We start from the raw sequence: 16,155 nt of genomic DNA on the forward strand, positions 1-16,155 counted from the left end.
TCAGACTGAGAATGGGAGGGGGAGTTGAAGTGCTCGGCCACCGGGAGATCAGTTTGGTCAATGCGGACCGAGCGCAGGTGTTGAGCGAAGCGATCGTCGAGCCTGCGCTTGGTTTCGCCGATGTAAATAAGTTGACATCTAGAGCAGCGGATGCAATAGATGAGGTTGGAGGAGGTGCAGGTGAACCTCTGTCTCATCTGGAGGTGTGCATTTTCACACTTCTGTACCTTTTGCCCGATGGGAGAGGGGAGGAAAGGGAGTGACCAAGGTGCGACTCATCCTTGATTATGCTGCTGGCCTTGCCGAGGCAGCGTGAGGGGTAGATGGAGTCAATGGAAGAGAGGTTGGTTTGTGCGATGGTCTGGGCATCCTAGCACTCCGTTGCCATGGGATGAAAACTATCTGTTGAGCAACTCCCTGGAAGCACCCCAACCTATACCTGCCCCATTTTGAGAAGCACAGTGACCTGGTTTACATAGCTGTTTGTCAGGCTGATTGATGGCCTATTACTCAGCAAACATAAAACCTGCGAAATAAAAAATCTCTCCCGCTGAAGCCTATTCCATCACTGGTGTGCTGTTGCTATATGCAGATCAATTTAAAATTAAGATGAATTAATGGAACGACATAAAATAACATTGCCAGCTTTGATCCATCATTTCATCATTAATATGAGGCAGAGCGAGCTGTTGAACATTAATATATCAGATTACAGATCAATCTGTGACATAATTTAGACGTCTATATATTCAGGGGATTTTTACTTCCGGCTTTTCGAGAAGCAGCAATTCCATCATTAGATTTGGGAAATATTCTCAGGCAGTGACTGCAGCCAAGGTGTCTCAAACATTGCGCATTCTGCTATGAATCATTAAAATCTACAACCTCTCTTCAAATAATTTAATATTAATGGATCATTGTGTAAAAAATAAATAAAAAATGGTGTTTGTGATGCTAATGTTGCCAATTCCTGCTGATTTATTGTAGCGGTTCAAGGAAAGGGAGTGGGATGAATGAGAAATGTGGAATATTGGGATTCAGTATGCGAGCTCTTCTGCAGTGAGAGCCATTTAATCACGATGATGTTGCCAGTCCCTAGACAGCCCTGCTGCTCTAGATTGCTGAGCGGGGCAGAATTAAAAGCTGAGCAATTATTCTTTCAGCTTGTCCCCCCCACCCATCCCCCACCCCATCCTCGGCATTTCTCTCCCTTCCTTTTCAATCACTGCAAGGAAATCAAATCCACGAAAGAGGAAATTCACAACCCTGCCACAGGAAACACAGAGAACATCTGTTGTTGATGCTGTTTTACAAATGCTCGAACGTGGAGTCAGTGGCATGATGTGAGTGTTGGAGTGGGAGGATGGATGGCTGCCTGCTCTGGGTTTTGCTTCAGAATGTCGTTCAACACATTAACACTGAGGTCAGTTTATTATTTTGATGAATGCATGCGGTCACTGAAGAGAAGGTGGATTGCCTGATCAGCTCGAGAAGTTGACAGATCTTGTATTTTAATTTGTGATCAGCAGACCCATCTCCTGGTGACTCTGTGAGATGCTGCAATGTTCACAGACTCGGCCAGCGTTGAAACTCGGCTCCATGCTTTTAACGGTAAACTTCAGTGGTATGTACATTTGGACATTTCCGAACTGTTGGCTCTTGCTTATCTCTGCTGAAACTGGTTGAATTAGTGAGACTTGTCTGAACATTCTACTCCTGTCAGAACAGCCCATAGCAGCAGGGCTGAAGTAGCACTTGGTTTATATCTTCATAAGTGTTAGGAGCAGAATTGGGCCATTCGGCCCATCGTCTACTCTGCCATTCAATCATGGCTGATCTATCTCTCCCTCCTAACCCCATTCTCCTGCCTCCTCCCCGTAACCCCTGACACCCGTACTAATCATGAATCTATCTATCTCCGCCTTTAAAATATCCACTTGGCCTCCGTAGCCTTCTGTGGCAATGAATTCCACAGATTCACCACCCTCTGACTAAAGAAATTCCTCCTCATCTCCTTCCTAAAGGAACGTCCTTTAATTCTAAGGGCGTGGCCTCTGGTCCTGGACTCTCCCACTAGTGGAAACATCCTCTCCACATCCACTCTATCCAGGCCTTTACAGACTGAGGTATGGTGAGAGGTGTGTGTGCTAATCCAACATACAGGTTTGCATGTTCTTCTTCTGACTGTGTAACTCTCCTCTGGTGGCTCTTGTTTCCTCACACATCCCAAAAGATGCTCAAGTCGATCATTGTAAATTCTCTCTAGAGCTCGGGCCTTGGTCCTGGTAACATCCTTGTAAACCTGATGTCTTTCCAGCCTAAGACATCTTTCCTTTAGCAGGGTGACCAAAATTGAACGCAGTGCTTCAAATGTTGCTTCACGAACCTCTTGTACAGCTGCAACATAACATTGCAACTTCTGCACTCAGTACCCTGACCGATGATGGGGAACGTGCTGAAAGCCTTCTTGACCGAAGCAAGGGGGTTTAAAGAGGATCTTGGGGTAGATTTTTCACAGAGTAGTTGGTATCTGGAATGAGCAGCCTGAGGAGGTAGTAGTGGCAGGAACAGTGGCCCCATTTAAAAGGCATCTAGACAGCTGACCAAGGCAGAGAGTGATGTGAAATGAATGCAGGCAAGTGTAATCAGTACATAGACATGACAGACAGCACAGATGACAGCACAGGCCGAAGGGCCTGTTTATGAGTAGGACAAAAACTGCAGATGCTGGTTTAAATCGAAGGTAGACACAAAGTGCTGGAGTAACTCAGTGGGTCAGACAGCATCTCGGGAGAGAAGGAATGGTGATGACTGATGAAAGGTCTCGACCCGAAACGTCACCCATTCCTTCTCTCCCGAGATGCTACCGGGCCTGTGTACACCCTGACTTGAATATTTGACCTTTCCACCGATATGTGGCATCCCAGTTGCCTGACTGCTCAAAAGGATGCAATTCGGAGAAGGCAAGTCATGTGTTGGGAACGTTAAGATGTCCAACTTGGACAGCAGAGTGTCCCACCTCCTGTGCTACCTGCCCACCCATTGGCCACCTGCTACCTGTGGCAGGTCCCACAGACCAGGTACCACAGGATGCCAATCCCCTTCACACCCAAGGGTCTGCTGATGATGAGCGTCAGTGGGCATATCAGGACAGCCAAGCAAACATCTCTGGTCTTAATGAGCTCCAGCATGCTCCCTGGTGATGCTTCTGTATTCACACTGCACACAAAGCACATTGACTTTTCAAACATGTGAGTTATTTGCATATTTTATCCTGTCTGGAGGAGAAAATGAGCCCATGTCATCCATAATGGAGGAGACATCTTTGTTAATATTGCAAGCTCCTGGCAGAGTGCTATATATCCAGAGCCACATTTAGTGGTGACTGAAATACTGAAGGGTTTCCAGCTGATGGAGCAGAGGAACGTTGCCTTCACGTTCTCCTGACCAAGCAATGCAGACGCTGCAAAATATCAGTGAAGCTTTCGTCTAACCCCTCCTCCGCCTGTCTCCACCTCACCTGTTAACTGACCCTAACCCTAACCCTAACCCTAACCCTAACCCTAACCCTAACCCTAACCCTAACCCTAACCCTAACCCTAACCCTTTGTCCTGACTCTCCTCTCTTCCAGCATTCCTCCCCCCCTCCCCCAAATACAATCAGTCTGAAGAAGGGGCCCGACCCGAAACATCACCTGTCCATGTTCTCCCTGACCCACAGAGTTACTCCAGCACTTCTTAAAGCAGCATCTGCAGTTCCATGTTTCTGCTGTGAGTGGCGTACCCTGTAGATGTGAATGGCATTTCTTGCTGAGGCTGGGAAGTGAGGGATGGGAAGTTGTAATATTGGGACCATCCATAACTGAGAGAATACATTTCTTTCAGCATGATGTACGTTGTAAATTGTTGGAAAGTATCCCCCATCGGCACTTTCCACCCTCCCAGAAAGCTGTGGAGGCTCTACTGGTTACATGCAAGGCTGAGACTGATTGGATTTTGAACACAAAGGGAATTGAAAGATGTGGGATTGGCTGGAGCTGGTGAAGGACAAGGTTTGGGATGAGCTGTGATTTTATTCAGTATTACCATCCCCAGACCAGGTCATTCAGTCCATCAGCTTGCTCTGTAATCAATCGGGGTCACGGCTGTTCTGATTGTAACCTTGTCATTCGCACAGCTGAGAAGGTTGTTGGCTGCAACCTTCCCTCCCATTGACGAACTGTACACTGTAAGGGCCAGGAAGCGAGCGGGCAAGATCATCTCTGACCTCTCTCACCCTGGCCACAAACTCTTGGAAGCACTTCCCTCTGGAAGGCGACTCCAGACTGTCAAAGCAGCCACAGCCGGACATAAAAACAGCTTTGTTCCACAAGTGATAGTTCTACTCAATAACCAAAGTCTGTAGTCTCTTTTGTGCTCTGGTTTATTTTCACCCACGTGTTTAGACCGTGATGTTGTATCCTTATTGTTTTGATGTGTTTATGTTTTATTCTTAATTGTTAACTGTATGTTTGTGTTGTCATTTGTGAGCCAAGCACCAAGGCACATTCCTTGTATATGCATATACTTGGCCAATAAACATTCATTCATTCATTCATTCATTCATTGGTCATTGTGAGCATTGAGGCCAGCACTGATCCCTGTGATGCAACACTTATCATACCTGTCCTCTGCTTGATGCAAGGCAGGAATCTTCTAACCACGCCAACACATCACCTCCAAGCACGATGCTTTCATTACGTTCACTCATCTTGACTGTCCGAACATTACATCTGCAAATACCTCCAGTTTGCTCTGATCTCCAGTCTGTCCATTAATGCAATGTTGATCCCAGTTTGAATCCCGTGTACATGTCTCAGTGGGTTTTTGACTGAGCAGATATCTCACTTGCGTAATTATGGATGGAGAGCATTGCATGAGATCTGGAGGTTTATGGGGGTTGACAATGTCAAAGCACACAAACATTCTGATTTAACGTCACTTAGCTTTGATGCATATTTCAAAATATGGCAATGCGTCACGACCCATCAGATCAACATTACACGTCATGTGGCAATGAACTCAAATCAAATGCAAACTCGCCCAATGCCCTAATGCGTGGTTGCATGTTTCAAGTTTTTAGCTCTAATGGCACAAGATTAAAATGTCCGGCTAAGGACTGAATCACATTCTCGAATGTGCCTGTTGTTAGTGGACCTCCGTGCATCTGCCACATCCATTGCTACCACTTGAAGAAACTTGCTCTTTATTTTCCCTGCACTGAACTACTCTCCAGATCCTCCTCAGACAGCTGCATCCCATCTCATCATTTACTGTTGTGTCTAAAGACTCTTTTGTAATGCTTCTTGCAAAGGGAAATAAAAGAGCTCAACTATCAATAGAACGTTCCTCCTTGCAGCTGGTTCACTTAACTGAAGAGCAGTGTTTGGTACAAGACCACATCAGAGCCTCACCACAGTCATTATTGGTGCACTTACACTTTTATACACAACTACACCAAGTCGACCCATTGGGCCCAAACCTCTCCTGCATTGGTGCAGCACCCTCTCCTAACCCCCCCCCCACCTCCCTCCCCTCCCCCTCCCCCCACTTCCCCTTCCGCATCCCCCTCAACCCCCCCTTATCCACCCCCCTTCCTCCCTCCCTCCCTCTCTCCCTCCTCCCTCCCTAGGAGATAGATTTAAACTTTAAAATGGGAATAACTTTAAAAATATAACACCGATTTCAATAAAACGACTTGCTTTACCATTAAAGCGACGATGGTGAGTAAGGTGGGCCTAAAATTGTCAAACTATCGTGTACCGTTTTGACTGTAGTTCGATCACAAATAAACAAACAAACGAGAGTTTTAGTATATAGATATTGACCAGGCTTATGGTCACTTGTTCAAATGCTCTTCCATGAAGCTTTGTGTCAAGTATTTTGGTAAACATATTTTGATATTGGACATTTTACCCCATTAGAGGTGCTTTATAAGTATTGATTTTTGGATTGCCAAAATCACACGGCCTTTAAATCTGCAGTGCTGGAAGCTCCATAGGTTTAGGTAACTGTACAGTTGCAATATCAAGCAATGTTGATCACAGTTTTATTCCCGTCTACATGTCACTTTGGACGTTTGACTGAGCAGATATTTCACTTGTCTAATTATGGATGAAGCGAATGACCTGAGATATGGAACAATGGGATGCACACAAAAATTCTGCTTTGAGCTCACATAATGTTTAGAGAGACACAAAATGCTGGAGTAACTCAGCAGGACAGGCAGCATCTCTGAAGAGAAGGAATGGGTGACATTTCGGGTCGAGACCCTTCTTCAGACGAGTAAGGGATAAGGGAAATGAAAGATATCGACGATAATGTAGAGAAATAAAAAACAATGAATGAAAGATCTGCAAAACATTAGCGATGATAAAGGAAACAGGCCATTGTTAGCTATTTGTTGGGTGAAAACGAGAAGCTGGTGGGACTTGGGTGGGGAGGGATGGAAAGAAAGGAAATGCTGGGAATTACGTGAAATTAGAAAAATCAATATTCATACCACTGGGCTGTAAGCTGCCTAAGTGGAATCACCATTCAATTTTTATGTATATTTCAAAATATGGCAATGCATCACTTACCATGAGATCAATGTGAACTTCACATTGTAGGGTGGCATTGAGTGCATGCTTTCAATCATTCAACTTTCTCCCTTTGTGTAAAATCCTTGCAACCCAAAATGACAACTCCGTTTCCTTAAACTCCTCCGTGGGTGAAGGCTTTGAGTAAAGGTTGATGCAGTCTGCACCCATTCCTGCCCTGATGGTCCACATGCTTCATGTTGATGCCCTTCAGGGATGGCCATAAGGGTTCTGCTGGGGATGCAGCCCAGACTATCAAACAAACCAACCTCCCTTCCATTGACTGCATCTACACCTCACGCTGCCTCGGCAAGGCCAGCAGCCCAGACCATCAAACAAACCAACCTCCCTTCCACTGACTGCATCTACACCTCACGCTTTCCCTCGGCAAGGCCAACAGCCCAGACCATCAAACAAACCAACCCCACTTCCATTGACTGCATCTACACCTCACGCTGCCTCGGCAAGGCCAACAGCCCAGACCATCAAACAAACCAACCCCACTTCCATTGACTGCATCTACACCTCACGCTGCCTCGGCAAGGCCAACAGCCCAGACCATCACACAAACCAACCTCCCTTCCATTGACTGCATCTCCCTTCCACACTGCCTCGGCAAGGCCAGCAGCCCAGACCATCGCACAAACCAACCTCCCTTCCATTGACTGCATCTCCCTTCCACGCTGCCTCGGCAAGGCCAGCAGCCCAGACCATCGCACAAACCAACCTCCCTTCCATTGACTGCATCTCCCTTCCACGCTGCCTCGGCAAGGCCAGCAACATAATCAAGGACGAGTCACACCCTGGCCACTCCCTCTTCTCCCCTCTCCCATTGGGTGAGAGGTACAGAAGTGTGAACACACACACCACCAGATTCAGGGACAGTTTCTTCCCGGCTGTTATCAGGCAACTGAACCATCCCACCACAACCAGAGAGCAGTGCTGAACTACTATCTACCTCATTGATGACCCTCGGACTATCCTTGATCAGACTTTACTGGCTTTACCTTGCACTAAACGTTATTCCTTTATGTATGTATACACTGTAAATGGCTCGATTGTACTCATGTATTGTCTTCCAGCTGGCTGGTGAGCAGGCAACAAAAGCTTTTCACTGTACCTCGATACACCTGACAATGACCTAAACTGTAACTGTAAAGCTGGACATACCCGTGGCTGGGTGTGTAGGGGCTAGTGTTCAGCAGGGTCTCCTCAGACTGTCTGCCCTTATGTAAACACGCTGCTGAAGTATCTAACCTGTGCCCGGTGTGATGGGAAGCTGAGACTCGGCTTGGCGTGCCATCCTGGTGCTTGCTGGGGTTTGAGTTGTTTGAGTTTCTGGCCGTGGAGCTGCTGTGACAGCTAAGTAATTTGGAGAAACTCTGCAAGAGACTAAAGTCTCTTAAATTGAGGCAGATAGCTACAGCTGGGCAGACCTGAATTAGAGCCACGAATCCTCACATTGCTCCAGTAATGGGCTGCAACAACATTCACAACAGCATCAATTATAGAGCCAATGGAGACAGCTCCCAAACACACTGAAGATGCTTCAACCGGAGGAACTAATAATGATGCAGTGGGGCATAACCAGGTGCCTGTTGAGTGATGATTAGCACGAGCTGGGCTTTGAGGAAGCATCAACCAGCTAATTCCATGTAGGAAGGAACTGCAGATGCTGGTTTAAACCAAAGATAGACACAAGAATCTGGCGTAACTCAGCAGGACAGGCAGCATCTCTGAAGAGAAGGAATGGGTGACGTTTGAAGAAGGGTCTTAGACAATAGACAATAGACAATAGGTGCAGGAGTAGGCCATTCAGCCCTTCGAGCCAGCACCGCCATTCAATGCGATCATGGCTGATCCCTCTCAATCAGTACCCCGTTCCTGCCTTCTCCCCATACCCCCTCACTCCGCTATCCTTAAGAGCTCTATCCAGCTCTCTCTTGAAAGCATCCAACGAACTGGCCTCCACTGCCTTCTGAGGCAGAGAATTCCACACCTTCACCACCCTCTGACTGAAAAAGTTCTTCCTCATCTCCGTTCTAAATGGCCTACCCCTTATTCTCAAACTGTGGCCCCTTGTTCTGGACTCCCCCAACATTGGGAACATGTTATCTGCCTCTAATGTGTCCAATCCCCTAATTATCTTATATGTTTCAATAAGATCCCCCCTCATCCTTCTAAATTCCAGTGTATACAAGCCCAATCGCTCCAGCCTTTCAACATACGACAGTCCCGCCATTCCGGGAATTAACCTAGTGAACCTATGCTGCACGCCCTCCATAGCAAGAATATCCTTCCTCAAATTTGGAGACCAAAACTGCACACAGTACTCCAGGTGCGGTCTCACCAGGGCCCGGTACAACTGTAGAAGGACCTCTTTGCTCCTATACTCAACTCCTCTTGTTACGAAGGCCCTGAGTTACTCCAGCTTTTTGTGTCTAACCAGCTAAACTCTGCATGCAAGTACGTCTCTACTTTGCAGCTGCAAGACTTCATAGAAAGACATTGAATCATTGTCATAGAGAAATCCTGCAGGGAAACAGGCCCTTCGGCCCAACGAGTCCACACCGACCATCAACCATCCATTTCCATTCTGAGGAAGGGCCTCGACCCGAAACGTCACCCATTCCTTCTCTCCAGAGATGCTGCCTGCCCCGCTGAGTTACTCCAGCTTTTTGTGTCTATCTTCCATTAGTCCTACATTAATCTCACTCTATTCTCTCCACCTTCTCATCAGCACCCCCCAGATTCTACCACTCCCTTGCAAATTATGTGTGATTTACAGTGGCCAATTAACCCACCTATGCGCATGTCTTTGGGATGTGGGAGGAAGGCAGAGCATCTGGAGAAAGCCCATGCAGTCACAGGGAGAACATGCAAACTCCACACAGACAGCACCCATGGTCAGGATCCATCCTAGACCTCTAGAGGGGTGCGGCAGCAGCTCTACCCGCTGCGCCACAGTGCCTCTACTTCATTCTTAATTCACGTTTCCAGTTTCACGCCTGAAGGCTCTTCTGTTTCCAGAGGATTGTCATTGACACTGGGATTCCAATTTCGAGAGGGCTTGTAACAAAAACATGGATGTAATGCTGGGGCTCCATAAGCCACCGGTCAGCCCCGCATTTGGAATATTGTGAACAATTTTACAATACAATACAATACAATATATCTTTATTGTCATTGTACCCAGGGGTACAACGAGATTGGGAATGCGCCTCCCATACGATGCAATAAATTAAGTAATTAACAGCAACCCAATGAAATGAGACAATTGTAACAGTTTTAGACAGGGTAAAGTGCAAGTTGATCTATGCGTTGTGGCCATCCGGCTCAGCAGGACCGGTTCATAGCAGCTATGGCCCTGGGGATGAAGCTGTTCCTGAGTCTGGAGGTGCGGGCGTAGAAGGCCTTGTATCGTCTGCCCGATGGAAGGAGTTCGAACAGACTGTTGCAGGGGTGTGAAGAGTCTTTGTGGATGCTGGTGGCTTTTCTGAGGCATTGTGTGTTGTAGATGCCCTCCAAGTCTGGTAGCTGTGTTCCGATGGCCCTCTGAGCTCTATGGACTACCCGCTGTAGAGCTTTCCTTTCTGCCTCCGTGCAGCTGAGGTACCACACAGGGATGCCTCATAGGCACCATATCTGAGGAAGGATGTGCTGGTTCTGGAGAGGGTCCAGAAGAGGTTTACCAGAATGATCCCAGGAATGGGTAGGTTAATGTATGATGTGCGTTTGTCGGTACTGGGCCTGTACTCGTTGGAGTTTAGAAGAAAGAGGGGGGACCTCTTTGCTGCTTACAGAATAGTGAAAGGCTTGGATAGAGCGGATGTTTCCACTAGTGGGAGAGTCTAGGTCTAAAGGTCACAGCCTCAGAATTAAAGTATGTTATTTTAGGAAGGAGATGAGGAATTTCTTTAGTCAGAGGGTGTTGAATCTGTGGGATTCTTTGCCACAGATGGCTGGGTGGCCAAGTCAGTGGATATTTTTAAGGCAGAGGTCGATAGATTATTGATTGGTACGGGTGTCAGAGGTTATGGGCCAAATAGCCATATTCTGCTCCTAGAACTATGAACCCTGGGCTTTTTTTATTGTGGACAAAAAGGTGCCGGGATGCATGTCAATTAAAAATTAAGCTGCATTTATCGATGATTTTTTCCCCCATCAATATACCACCCACTTCTGTTTCGCGTTTCTGACAAATTAACTTCTAATTTAGTAAACTAAGAATTGAAACTTATAATATCAACAACAATTCTAAAATTGTGGAAACCTGTGTGTTAATGTTTGAGAGTTGGCAGTGCACTGTACTCTTCCCCTCTTCCCCTCCCCCTTCCCAGATCTCCCTCTATCTTCCTGTCTCCACCTATATCCTTTGTCCCGCCCCCCTGACATCAGTCTGAAGAAGGGTCTCGACCCAAAACGTCACCCATTCCTTCTCTCCTGAGATGCTGCCTGACCTGCTGAGTTACTCCAGCATTTTGTGAATAAACACCTTTGATTTGTACCAGCATCTGCAGTTATTTTCTTATAGTACTGGTAGATACCGTCACCAAAGAAGGACTGCCCACCTCCCTTGCAGGTGGAGCCGACAAACAGCTATGATTACTAACAAACGAAGCCAAGGGAAGCCAGGGCATCTTTGCCCAAGTCCACATCTGCCCAAGAAGGTTTCTCTTTCCCACACACATTGCTCAGGACTGCACTGTTCGTGGATGTGTGAAGCACAGAGGCCAATTATTTCATCTCTGTTGCTTAGGTAACAGTGCAGATGAGGGACTAAATCCTCAATCTCCAGGGTTCACACCAAGCCGCGCGTTGCTGTTACTCATTCAAATCAAAGCACAAACTCAGCAGACATCATCTGTACCCAGGCAACCAACGGCAAACGGGCAGTATTTGCATTGTTGAGTGTATGAGTCAAACAAGTAACATATTGCATGTCAGACTGTCAGAGAGAAGTGAAACCACACAAATATTCATCGCGACAGGTATCTTTTCTCAACGCATTTATTAAAGTTTAAATGTAATGCAAAATGGGATGCTATGTTGTACAAGATGCTGGTGAGACGACGTTTAGAGTATTGTCTTCAGTTTTAGTCATCTTGCTACGGGAGGAATGTTAGTAAACTGGAAAGAGTGCAAGGAATATTTACAAGGGTGTTGTCAGGACTCGAGGCCTGAGCAATAGGGGAAGGTTGGGTAAGCTAGGTCTTTATTACTTGGAGCGCAGAAGGCTGAGGAATGCTCTTGAACAGGTGTGTAAAGTCATGAGGGGAATAGATTCACAGGGTCAGAGGACATAGATTTAAGATGAGAGGGAGAAGATTAATAGGAACATGAGGAGATTCATGCAGAATGTGGTGAGTATATGGAATGAGCTGCCAGAGAAGATAGTTGAGACAGGTAATATATCAGCATTTAATAGACTTGCATACAAACGGGAAAGGTTTAGAGAGACATAGGCCGAAAACAGCAAGTGGGATGAGGTATGTTGGGCGGCATGGATGGATTGGACTGAAAGGCCTATCTCTGAGTTATATGACACCCGTCAGCATACAGAACGTTCCTAGTCATCCCACCGAGAAGATGGCCACCAAATCATCTCCATCATGTCTGACGCAAGGACCTATTGCTGTGCCGTACCGCCCTCTGATCCATGTTCTATCTTCTGTGGGATCCGTGGTTAGTTATTGAGTCAAGTCAAGTCAATTTTATTTGTCTAGCACATTTAAACACAACCCACGTTGACCAAAGTGCTGCACATCAGTGCAGGTACTAAAAAAGAACATACAATGGCACACGAACCGAACAACACATACATAAACAGTTCACAGCACCCCCTCAGAGGGCCTCAAACGCTAGGGAATAGAAATAGGTTTTGAGCCTGAACTTAAAGGAGTCGATGGAGGGGGCAATAGACAATAGACAATAGACAATAGGTGCAGGAGGAGGCCATTCAGCCCTTCGAGCCAGCACCGCCATTCAATGCGATCATGGCTGATCACTCTCAATCAGTACCCCGTTCCTGCCTTCTCCCCATACCCCCTCACTCCGCTATCCTTAAGAGCTCTATCCAGCTCTCTCTTGAAAGCATCCAACGAACTGGCCTCCACTGCCTTCTGAGGCAGAGAATTCCACACCTTCACCACTCTCTGACTGAAAAGGTTCTTCCTAATCTCCGTTCTAAATGGCCTAGTTCTGATGGGGAGAGGGATGCTGTTCCACAGTCTAGGAGCTGCAACCGCAAAAGCGCGGTCACCCCTGAGCTTAAGCCTAGACCGCGGGACGGTCAGTGAGGATTGAGGGAAAGAGCAATGTGGTGTGATGATGGTGAGCTGGCTCTGTAGATGGTGGTGGGTGGTGGGGCTGCAATACTGCGGAGACTGACTGAGGCATTACATTTTGTATTCCAATTAAACTTTAATAAATGCACTGAGAAAAGTTATCTGTGCCAAGTGCCAGGTGTGAAGGGCATAATGAGGCTTCATGGTGAGTCAATCACAGGCCCCCACCTGCCCATGACCTGCTGCCTTGCATTGACTGTATGGTGAGAATGGGGTTTTTAATTTGAAATTTTTTAAAGATTGAAATATTTAGAAATAAATTTATTTTCCACATTTTTTCTACCAGCAGTGCAGCAGCAGGGCGAGACACTGCCTCACAGCGCCCGTGACCCGGGCTCACTCCTGACCTCGGCCGCTATCTGTGTGTGGAGTTTGCACGTTCTCCCTGTGACCGTGTGGGTTTCCTCCGGGTGCTCCGGTTTCCTCCAACATCCCAAAGTCGTGCATGTGTACACGTGGGTAACAGAACTAGTGTGAACGGGTTATTTATTCACAAAATGCTGGAGTAACTCAGCAGGTCAGGCAGCATCTCGGGAGAGAAGGAATGGGTGACGTTTCGGGTAGAGACCCTTCCTCAGACTGATGAGGCTGATGAACATCAGTCTGAGGAAGGGTCTCGACCCGAAACGTCACCCATTCCTTCTCTCCCTGAGATGCTGCCTGACCCGCTGAGTTACTCCAGAATTTTGTGAATAAATACCTTCGATTTGTACCAGCATCTGCAGTTGTTTTCATATACTAGTGTGAACGATGGTCAGCCTAGACTCAGGGAGCCGAAGGATCTGCTTCCTTGCTGTGTCTCTAAACTAAGCTAAAATAGATCTTAGTCCAGGTTAGGAATCCCAGTTCAAATGCATGGGGCTCCATGGTGTGGGATTGGAGGGGATGGTCTTCCTATGTATGGTGGCTGGCCCCAACGTGTCCTGGACTTGCTGTGAGCCCATAAGTTCCCAGTGGGAGAGCTTCTGGATGGGTCCCTCTGGAACTGCGAGCCACAGCAATAACATTTAGTCGATGGTTTGTAAATTAAATTAACCCTTGGTTTCAAGATCCTGTTTAAACAACCTAGCTTCACCAATCTCTTTTCATAATCAAAATTCTCTACTCCAAGCCACAGGCTCATAAATCTATTGTGTAACCTCGCCAGTATTAACACATCCTTCCAGTAGTTGTAGCCTCGTTAATATACAGTTCCAGCTTAACAGCTCTACTTCTGCATTTCATGTCTGTTGATAAAGGCAAGTATCTTATTTGCCTTTTTTAATCACCTTATCTACCTACCCAACGCCTCCACTTTCCACTTTCTCAGAAGATTAAAGAGATGCGGTGTTTCTCTGACTGCTCTAACGTTAGCAGATGCACTGTGAGAATATCCTCACTGGTTGCATCGTGGCCTGGAGCAACAATTCCAATACACAGGAACGTTAGAGGCTGCAAGAAGCCTCTTGTCATCCTCTCACCTACCAGGGAGCAGTCCTTCTCAATAGTCAATAGTCAATAGTCAATTTATTTGTCACATTCACATAAATGTGCAGTGAAATTAAAAATTACCCGCAGTTCAACAATAAGACCAATAAGAATAATCAATAAAAATGCAATAACACATACAATCATAAACTAACACCAAACAAAAGAAACATCCATCACAGTGAGTCTCCTCCAGTCCCTCCTCACTGTGATGGAAGGCCAGAATGTCTTTTTCTCTTCCCCTGCCGTCTTCTCCCGCGGTCAGGCTGTTGGAGTTGCCACGTCGGGGCGGTCGGGGCTCCCGACATTGAAGCCCCCGCCGGACGGAGAAAATCCCGCGGCCTATTTCAGGCCGCGCCGGACAGTGAAAGGTCCATGGTGGGCCTATCTCATTGGAGACTCTCGGGCTATCTTTAATTGGACTTTGCTGCAGTTTATTGCATTAAATGTTATTCCCTTGTTCCTGTATCTGTACACCGTGGACAGTTTGATTGTAATCATGAAAAGTCTTTTCACTGACTGGATAACAGGCAACAAAAAAGCTTTTCACTGTACCTCGATTGAATTGGATTGAATTGGATTTCTTTATTTGTCATTCAAAACAAGTTTGAACGAAATGTAGTTACCATGCAGTCACAACACCAAGAAAGCAACAAGTACATAATTCACCACAAACATCCATCACAGTCTTCCTCTTCCTGCGTTTGAGGCAGCAGAAGTTATGAAGCTGCTTCTGCTCCTGCTGTCTGTGTTTGTTGTCGTTCGCCTGACTGGGGTCAGTTGACAGGGCTCACCACGGGGAGGTCGACAATGTGAGCCCCATCCATCACAGCGACTCTCCTCCAGGCACCTCCACGCTGTGACGGAAGGTAAAGAGAAAGTCTGATCTCCCTCTTGCGTCTTCACCTGCGGTCAGGCAGTCAAAACTGCAACGTCGAGGCGATCGAGGCTCCTGACTGAAGCCCCCGCCGGGCGACGGGAGATCCCACGGCCGATTTTAAGCCGCGCCGGACGATGAAAAGTCCTGCGAACACAAGAACACAAGAACACAAGAAAATAGGAGCAGGAGTAGGCCAACAGGCCCCTCGAGCCCGCTCTGCCATTCAATACGATCATGGCTGATCCTACCCCAACCCCCTTCCCACTATCGCCCTTCTTCCCACCCAAAAGAACCGTGTGATCTCCTGGGAGAGGCGAAAAACTGGATAAAAACCCATGTGACATATGTGATACATATGTCATATATATATATACATATATGAACGATCCATGTGACAATAATAAACTAAACTAAAGTACATAGAGTGGTGGGCGCAGCTCAGTCCAAGAGGGGCACAGCCCTCTCCTGAATTGAAAGCAGCTACACTGAGCGCTGCCTCCAGAAGGCAGCGTCCATCAGCAAGGTTCCCCACTATCTGGACTGTGCCCGCTTCTCACTGGGACCATCAGGCAGGAGGTCCAGAAGCCTGAAGTCCCACACCACCCGGTTCAGGAACACAGGTTCTTGTACCAACTTGTACAACCCAAATCCTATCTTGGCGAGGGAACTCCTTGCACTGTTATGGATTTGTCCTTCCCTCTCATTATGTTTTTGCACCAATGTCCCATATTTTTGCAGTCCCTTTTCTTTTGGAATTTTATGTATTATGTACGTATAATGTATATTTTTCTGTGTCGTCTGAGTCTATGTGCCTTTGTTGCTGCTGCAAGCAGGATTTTCA

At 46.8% G+C, this 16,155-nt stretch overlaps 1 long non-coding RNA gene across 1 annotated transcript in view; it reads left to right on the forward strand.

Moving 5' to 3' along the window:
- Window positions 1-1,323: 1,323 nt before the first annotated feature.
- Window positions 1,324-16,155, forward strand: part of LOC144610949 (uncharacterized) — a 218,034-nt gene continuing 203,202 nt past the window's right edge. The window contains exon 1 of the long non-coding RNA XR_013549463.1: window positions 1,324-1,423. This is a non-coding gene — a long non-coding RNA (uncharacterized LOC144610949). The remainder of the gene's footprint in view (window positions 1,424-16,155) is intronic.

Source organism: Rhinoraja longicauda, chromosome 38, assembly GCF_053455715.1.
Source record: "Rhinoraja longicauda isolate Sanriku21f chromosome 38, sRhiLon1.1, whole genome shotgun sequence".
Classification (NCBI taxonomy): Eukaryota; Metazoa; Chordata; class Chondrichthyes; order Rajiformes; family Arhynchobatidae; genus Rhinoraja; species Rhinoraja longicauda.